Raw genomic sequence first — 9,459 nt, 5'->3', positions numbered from 1 at the left:
AGCATATAATATGATCATCTTTGCCTCTTATAATTAACTTTGTCTTCAAGTCCACTTTTTTGTGATATGATGATAGAAACCCTTGCTTGTTTATCAGAGCCATGTAATATTTTTTTTTCCCATTCTTTCTCCTTCAGAATGTGGATGTCTTTGCCTATGAGGTATGTCTCTGAAGACTGCATATTTTGGGGGTCTTATTTTAATACAATTTGCCATCCTATGTCTTTTGATTGTTGACTTTATGCCATTTAAAATCAATGTTATTTTTAAATAATAATTTTTATCCGCTGTCATTTTGATTTATTTCTAGCTTTTAATTTGTATTAGTTTCCCATTTTATTGACTATTCTCCTAATGTAGTTCCTCTTTCTTTTTGCTTTCAACCTTATTTTTCATTTCTTTGTTATTGTGCATGTACTTCAGGCTTTCTAGTTTTGTTTATCATGGAAGGTTTTTCCTTCATCATCAATTCCGAAACTTAAATGTGCTGTGTATAGTATTTTTAGTTGTCATCTATTTTCCTTGAAAGCTTGGTATATATTATTGCAAAACTTCCTAGCTTTGAGGATGGGTTGAGAGGTTAGCAGATTCAGATTAGTTTCCTTTTTATTAGGTTACCTTTTTATTCTCTGATGGCTGTTAAAATTTTTTCCTTATTCTGTATGTTAGACACTTTCATAATAATTTGCTTTGGTGTGGGTAAGTGGTAGTGTTACATATTTGGAGTCCTGTATACCTCTTACATTTGATTTTCCATTTTGTTCTTAAGGTTTGGAAAATTTCTTATATTCCACTGAAAAGTTTGTGCATTCCTTTATTTTGTATCTCCAAGGCTTCATCTAGCCTGATAAATCTTAAATTTGCCCTTTTTCCATTAGCTCATATTTCTTGAAAGTTCTGTTCATAGTCTCTTAACATCTCTTCTCCATGATCAACTTTATTTACAAGATTATATATATTTTTTGTCTCTGCTTTCATTCCTTACCTCTTAGATCAGTTTAACTATGAACTTTCTAAACTCCTTCTCTTACATTTTATCCACTGTAGTGTCCATGGATTCTGTTATTCAGATATTTTCGTATGTTTGGGATGGTTTGTTTTCTTGCTTTTTCATTTTGTTTGTGTGTCTACCCAATTGTCAGTATGGGTCAAGGTGACAGAGATTCTACACTAAGAACTTATAGTGTTCATGAAGTTTTCTAGCAATTCATGGGTTGAGGGAGACAAATAATAACAACTATTAGTGTAAACAATATACAATATTGTGGGAAAGAACCAGCCAGTGGTGTGGATCACAGCCATGGAATGGGTATAGCTGAGAAACCTCTCAGTGTGAGCGAATAGGAACACCTGTTTGCTCTAGGACAGGCCATTGGAAACATCTTGTGGTGACCCTTTCTGGTATCCCTGACAGCTTGGCAGGCTCCCTAACTTTCCCATATTAAGGTTAGTTTTGATCTTTTTTTTTTTTAAAGAGAGAGTGAGAGAGAGGGGGGGACAGAGAGAGAGAGAGAGAGAGAGAGAGAGAGAGAGAGAGAGAGTGAGAATTTTAACATTTATTTATTTTTTCTTAGTTCTCAGCGGACACAACATCTTTGTTGGTATGTGGTGCTGAGGATCGAACCCTGGCCGCACGCATGCTAGGCGAGTGCGCTTCCGCTTGAGCCACATCCCCAGCCCCTAGTTTTGATCTTTATGATGATTGGCTTCAAGATATTGTACTGCTGGCTTATACAATTATGATTGGTAGACATTCCCTATACAAACTTTAGCTCTTCCTCAAAAAAATGAGCTCAGTGCCAGCATGCCTGACTCCTGGAGTCTGTTCCTGTGTGATGACTTTGTCACTTCACCTCCCCACAGGACCCAATTCAACACCTTATCCCAACATCCTGGGCCCATCATGGGGCTTCCTTGGAACAACTTCCTTTGTGGCAACAAAGACTAGGTGAGTGCCCCTGATCAGCTTATGTCTGAGCCCGGTGAGTGCTTAGACCTCTTGCCCTCTTTTGCTTTCGGGGATGGGGGACAAAAGTTTGTGGTTTTGGTTTGTCCCCTCTTTGTTAGGATTTGTTAGGGAGGAACATAACCTCCCCCGAACCCCTGCTCCCTAGTTAGTCACAAAGTGGGAGCTCCTTGGTTCATCCAGAAGGCACACATAAGGGTTTGGTCTCCCCAGTTCCTGAACCAAGAAAGTCATGGCTTGCAGCCACCCTTCGCTTCTGAGACACAGTGATGGATATATGGCCCTGGGGTGACAGCCAGGGAAGTCTCCCTCCCTAATAGCACATTTCAACATGATGCATCTTTTCCATATCCCTCGTTCCTTCCACCTACTCCCTCAACATCAGTGGCCCCGATTCTAGGACTTCTCTTCCTTTTGAGTGCCATAGTGGCCATTCTTCTTTGGCTCTTTGAGCTCAGGATCCTTGCCCTTTAATAACCGTTTCCATTATGGGCAACGTTCCTCCCTCTCAGAGAGAGCTACAAATTAAAGCCCTTCAGGCGCTTGTTTGTAGCCGCAGTCTCAAAACCAATGACCCCGATATCTTTGACTTCTGGGACAATGTAGTTTGCTTGGCACCCTTGATGTCCACTGATACACTCTGAGACAAAAAGCTCTGGCATGGCGTCCTTGTGTTGGTTTGGAAGAGGAAAATTCAAGAAAGCCAGGCATACTCCCACCCCTTCTTTCCAGTGCATACCACCATCATAGCATGTTTGGGAGGAACAATGGAGGACAATGTTGTCAGGCAGCACAATGTCCTTGTAGCTGAAAGATCTGACATTAGACTTGAAGATTCCATTGCCACTGCCATCCCCCTCCTCATGGAAGGAAATGCACCCTAAGGAGTCTCCACCGACAATTCCTCTGAGGCACCAGAACCTGCCCACAGGAATAAGAGGGCCCATCCCCATACCCAGCCCACAACTGCCAGGTCAGCCTCTTGCAAGCAGCCACCCGCAGAACACTCCCTTTAACCTTGTCCTCTACTGCCATCTAGTGGCCAGTCTCTTCCAGCTCCACAGCCACACCACCGCCCTACCCTAATAACCACTTTTTGTATCAGTACTCAGACCTACTTAACATGAGGTCCCATGCCATCTAGGCTTTCCCTGTCAAAGTAGGGCCCAATGCAGCAAATCAGCCTTGGATTGCTCCAACCCAAAAGGATCTAGCCGCCATACATAAGGCCACCCTAGAAGATGGTCTGGATTCTCCCTATATGGAGCAGTTTATGGACCAGTGGGCAGATAATCTCCAGACTCCCTATGATTGGATCATCCTCATGCAGGGCATCCTAACAAGACCACAGTTCCTACAGTGGAAAGCTTATTTTAATGATGAATGTGACCAACAGGCCATCTGCAATGCTGCTGCCCAAGTTGCCATTACCACGGATATGCTTAAGGGTGAAGGAAACCATAGTACCCCCCCAAAAGCAGGCTGTTGTTGGAGTGGCCCAATACTCTGATCAGGTCCACCTGAGTGTACAGAGCACCTATAAGCACCTCTATGCAGGCTGAATTCCAGCTCAGTTCCTTAATTCAAAAACCCAATGAGTGGTTCCCAGAATTTCTCTCCAGAGTTACCCAGGCTGTAGTGTGCAAGGTCTCTCATGAGGGTGCCACAGAAGAGTTCATTAAGGTATTGGTCTAGGAGGGCACAACTTCTGAGACTAGAACCGCCATAGCCCCTGTTAGAAATAAGCTTTTAAATGGTTACAGTGGGCAACAAAGGACCTAGGCACTCAAATGAACCTAGTCAACCAGGTCCTTGCCTCCCTTACTACCATAACCACCAACTCTACATCTCCCCAAACCAACCATCCAGGGCCAAACAAGAGGTCTACTTGCTGGAGCTGCAGTGGCACTCATCACTTCAAAAACCAGTGCTCCTACTCCAATCAGTCTACCTCACTAAAGCCCCCTTCGATCTGTCCCAAACACCAAAGGAGGTAGCATTGCAGAACTAAGCTTGGGCCACTTCCTTTAAATGGGAAGAAGGGCAACCCTCAGCCCCACTAACAAGAGGGATCCTCCATCCCAAAGTTATCTGGACTATGCTTATAGGAATGGACAAGGCTAGGATGTTAATCAAACTGGACAGTCAACCCTTCCAGGGAGTGGTGGACACACAGGAGTGGACATGACACTGCTCTGATGGGAAGAGACTCAAGCCATGCCCTGGGAGACTAGGCAGGAATCCAACATATGGGGCACCGCGGGACTCCAACCTTCTAGGGAGACAACCCAGCCAGTAATCTGGGAGGATCCAGATGATAATTCCGGAGCCATTACCCCCCATTGAAAGAAAGAATTCCCTGCAATCTATGGGACAAAACTTCCTTACCAATATAGAGGCCATGCTGACCACTGATGACAAGGCTTTTTATAGTGAGATTTTAGTACATGATAAAACAAGATAATCAGGGAGAAACCCCCATTCTAAGGGCCACTGTCCTGCCGAACTCATCCCCTAAACCTATCTCCCTACAATGGGACACAATGGATCCCATTTGGATTGAGCAGTGGCCTATTCCCCAGGAGAAACTAAGACATTTGAAAGCAATAGTTACTGAACAATTGGACAAGGATATTGAGCACTCAGTTGGTCCCCACAATATACCAATATTTGTAATTCACAAGAAAGACACCCAGAAATGGAGGCTCCTTCATGATTCTACCATGAACATATGGTAAAAATGAGAACCCTTCAACCTTGGTTGCCTCACCCCCTCTGGCATCCAAAAGACTTACCACATTCATGTGGCGAACATAAAGGACTGCTTCTTTTCCATTCCATTACATCCTTGAGACCATTCATATTTTGCCTTTTCAGTTTATAAACAAAATTGCCAGATGCCAGCCAGGAGGTATCAATGGAATGTTCTATCTCAAGGGATGAAAAATATCCCCACTTTATGTCAGCTCTATGTCAGCCTTGCTACAAGGTCCTTACATCAACAGTGCCTCAATATGCATTACATGGATGATATCCTCATAGCCCATGAGGATACTGCCACACTAGACCTAATCTTGCAGCAATTGGTAGCTAACCTATAGAGTATAGGGCTCACAAGAGCACCTGAGAAAGTCCAAAAGATAGCCCCTTTTACCTTCCTGGGATATAACATTGGTAATGTAATATTCCCTGCCCATCCACAGTTATTAATCAAAGATACCTACACTCTTACCAAATTGCAACAATTGTGCAGACAAATTAACTGGATAAGGTCTTTTCTTGGAATGCTGTCCCAGGAATTACAGCCTCTCTTTTCCCTATTACAGGAGGATGTCCCTTCCAGTTCCCCTAGACACCTTACCCATGGAGGCAAGTGTAACCCTACAAAAAATGAATGACAATGTGTCATCCATACAGTTAGAAAGGTATGATCCATCCTTGCCTTTGCTGGCCCTATTACCTACCAATTGGAGTATTTTACCAAAAGGGGCCTCTTTATTGGTCATACATAGCTTTCAGCAATCTTCAAAAGGCCACCTCACTTTTCAATGATATTGGCTTCCTAGCACTAAAACTGTGGACTTTAGCCAAACATTTATATAACAAAGAGCTGACATTTTAACCACCCCTCTCAGCAAGAAGATATTCAATTATCTAGTACAAAACAATGTTACACCAGGCTATACTGGGGGGCTTCAATGAAGAAATCAATTGTCACTATCCCTCTATTAGATTCCAACAGGGCTTTAAGAGCTTGCCCATTCAAGCTTTGGAGCATGCTGTACCAAAAGGGTACCTATTCCCAATGCAGTCTCAGCTTTCACTGATGCTAACAATGAGACCTGGGGTGCCACCATACATTCCAAGCCTTAAACCATCCTCAAGGGGAAACATAATGGGTCTGTAAAAGTGAGAGAGATACAAGCAATTATGGAAACTTTAAAGGCCCACCCGAGCCTCATTAATATTTTCTCTGACAGTCACTATGCTGTACAATTATGCCATAACTTTGGGTTTTCCACTTTCCGACCCAAAGGTTCATTGATTGACATTATGATTTTTACTATGAGTGAACTCATTGAAAAAAGACATCAACCCTGGTATATCCAGCATCTTAGATCCCTTCCAGGCCCGCTAGCTGAAGGCAATCATGAAGTGGACAGATTTTAAGTTTTACTAGCTCTCTATCTAGTATTGAACAAGTCCGACATTTACATGCACAACTTCATCTTTCCCCTGCAGCAATTAAACGACTGTTTCCAGATCTTACAATTCAACAATTTAAACATCTTGTACATACCTGCAAAGCCTGTGCCCCTTTAGTCCCACTAGGACCTCTACAACCACAAGGAGTCAATCCCAGAGGGCTTGCACCCAATAAACTCTGGCAATGAGACATATGCCACATTTCCTCTTTTGGAAAACTGAAGAAGTTTATGAATGTTATCATTGACACTTTCTCCAACTTCATATATGCTGCTGCCTTGACAGGAGAAACAACTAACCATGTCTTCAAAGCATTAAAGCAAGCAATACTCTGCATGGGTGTACCTTGGGCAATCAAAACAGATAATAGTGTGACCTATGCAAAATTTAAAGAATTCCTACACATAATTGGAACTTCACTCATACAACTGGTATCCTGTATAACCCCCCAGGGACAAGGTATAGTAGAAAGAGCCCACCAAACCCTAAAAACTCAATTACAAAAATAAAAAGGGAAAAATAAAGGGGACCCTAATACTCTCTTGACACAATCATTAATAACTTTAATTTTTTAACCCTTGATGCATCAGGCATTTCCCCAGCTGTTAAACATTGGGGACCGTTCCCCCACACTACCTGGCTCCTCCTAGTCCACTGGAAGAACTCAACGGCTAATCAGTGGAATGGCCCACATCCACTGCTAACACAAGGGTAAGGTTTTGCTTTTGTCTTTCCAGAAAGGGCCTCTCAGCCCATCTGGATCCCAGCAAAGAACATACACCCATTCCTACAACATGAATCTCTCACCCAGAATCATGGAACCACTAGCGAAGCACCTGAAGAAGCTCTCTCTTAACGACACCCCAGATAATGCTTTGCCTGCTGACACCCCCACCCCCACCACCATTGAGAAGAAACAATGCACACCATCACAGATGATCTCATTGTATAAGAGCACAAAAAATGACTTGGGAAGGACACAAAAAGTGTGGCTCAACAAGCCCAGGATATGACGCATGCCATAAGTCAGGAGTAAGCACTCTTTTTCTGTTAATGTGTTCCATTATTACCGCTAACTCACAAGCACATGCATGATGGCTAGGAGCACCAACTTCTGGAATTTTGTTACCTGTTGGCCTAGATGACACAGTCTTGCCCTTATTGTTTACTACTAATGTTATCTCTCAATGTCCTGTAACCTTGGATCCTATAGTACAGTATCTTTGGAACCTATCACTTAAAGCCAATCATACATGGACCTTTTCACTTCTTGCTAAAGTTTCCAACATGAAGAGAATATTCCAGTGTGTATTATGCCTCCATAATGACACCCTCTGGGAACTAGAGAGATGGGGTATTGTAGGGTATAGGCCCCTCTCTCTACAAGGGGAATCAAGAACAATTACCAGTAGTGACCTCCCTAAAGGGGTTACCATGCCTCCTCAAGCTAGAGAGCTCCACTCATGGCCCCAACCATTCTTGTTGCCCTGCCCATGGCACAAATATACAGAGAACTCTAGATGCCTCTAGAGGCCATAACATGGAGAAACTCCCTTTCCATCATCTGACTATTCTTCCTCTTGGATGAGCTCATTAGTTGATCTTGGCCCTACATCATAGGAGGATTCTACATTAGAGACAATACCTTTGAGAAACACATGAACTGGATGACTAATGTCCAGAATCTAAAAAACAGACAATCCCCTGGTCTTGCACAACTGGATAAACAATTAATATGTGGATCTTATAAATTCATGGGTATTAGCCCTACTGTCACCATGGGTGCAATCTGGTTTGATGGCTCCTTTGATTCCCCTGTTGCTACCCATGCTACTGGTGTGGGGGGCACATGTGTGTTAAACCACCTTTTTTCTTTGTACATTCTTCAATCCACCCCACCAGTTGTCACCTTGACTGTACTAATTCCTCCTGTATGTTGACCAATTGCTGGAATTACTCCATTAAGACAGTGGAGCTCATGAGGACTCCCTCCATACTATGGTTCCCAAAAGATGAAAATCCTCTGTCCAACAAGTACACTTCACCAAAGAGATCTCCCTCTCATGTCCAAAATGGGACTTTGATATTACTGCTGCCATTATTCCTTCCACCCTAGCTGCAGAAGCAGCTGCCATGGCTTTAGCCCAGGCTACAGCTAACATTGCCACCATCAACCAGGTAGTTCAATGCTCCACTGAAGGCTTAACTGTATTAGAGCAACTTAACCAGCAATTTCAGGAAGTATCCTAATGCTACAACAACAGATTGATCTCATGGATGAAAAGATTGATATACTCCAACTGAATGTTAGGATACCCTTTAGCCCTCAATATTTGTATGTCTGTCAAACAGTGATCCCTGTGGAAAATGTTACAAAGGCCCAGCTTGAATTAGCCAAATGGTTAAAAGGGCCCTGGAATATAGTCTTAAGTAATTTCACTATGACTCTGGATTCCCATATTCTTATTTTAAATGAAACTAAAGCAAACCTAATCCTCAACCCTTTCTTCCTTCAGAGGCTGTGGGATAAGTTTTCTGCTCTGATTGACCCCACCAACTGGGTTATCGCTGGCATGGGAGTTATCTGTATTGTTATACTATATGTCTTTATAAAGTACCTACACAATCAAGTTAATAAGATAGAAACTAAGAAAGCTATTATAGTACATGCATACAAAAAATAAAAGGGTGAAAATGTGAGAAAGAACAAGCCTGCAGTGTGGATGACAGCCATGGAATGGGTATAGGTGAAAAAACATCTCAGTGTGAGCAAATAGGAACACCTGTTTGCTCTAGGACAGGCCACTGGAAACATCCAGGGGTGACCCTTCCTGCTGTCCCCACCCACTTGGCAAGCTCCCTTACTTCCCCATACCATGGTTAACTTTGATCTTTATGATGATTGGCTTCAAGATATTGTACTGCTGGCTTATACAATTATGATTGGTAGACAGGCCCTATATAAACTGTAACTCTTCCACAATAAAATGAGCTCACTGCCATCAAGCCTGACTCCTGGAGTCTGTTCATGTGTGATGACTTCATCACCTCACCTCCCTAGGGAATGCAACCCCTCACCTTACCCCAACACAGTATTAAACTAAATACTTAATTCCTATAGTGACTTCTACAATGTAAATTGGCATAGTAAACAGAAATGATATGGTAAACAATTGCCAAGATTAAAAAGAGTAAGTTTGCAGGAGGGTTTTTTTTTTTTATTTCAAAAGGTGAAAAGAAAATGCAGAAGAAATGTAGGATATGATGAACTTGAGGAAAGAGAGAAA

General features: G+C 42.6%; 1 long non-coding RNA gene across 1 annotated transcript; it reads left to right on the top strand.

Moving 5' to 3' along the window:
* Positions 1-1,750: 1,750 nt before the first annotated feature.
* Positions 1,751-9,178, top strand: LOC144365507 (uncharacterized). Its single transcript, XR_013424016.1, has 2 exons — positions 1,751-1,948; positions 6,910-9,178. It is a non-coding gene; the product is annotated as an uncharacterized LOC144365507 (long non-coding RNA).
* Positions 9,179-9,459: the final 281 nt, after the last annotated feature.

Source organism: Ictidomys tridecemlineatus, chromosome 7 (genome assembly GCF_052094955.1).
Source record: "Ictidomys tridecemlineatus isolate mIctTri1 chromosome 7, mIctTri1.hap1, whole genome shotgun sequence".
In the NCBI taxonomy this organism is placed as follows: Eukaryota; Metazoa; Chordata; class Mammalia; order Rodentia; family Sciuridae; genus Ictidomys; species Ictidomys tridecemlineatus.
The sequence above is the reverse complement of the archived record's forward strand: the minus strand, read 5'-3'. Positions and strand labels throughout refer to the sequence as shown.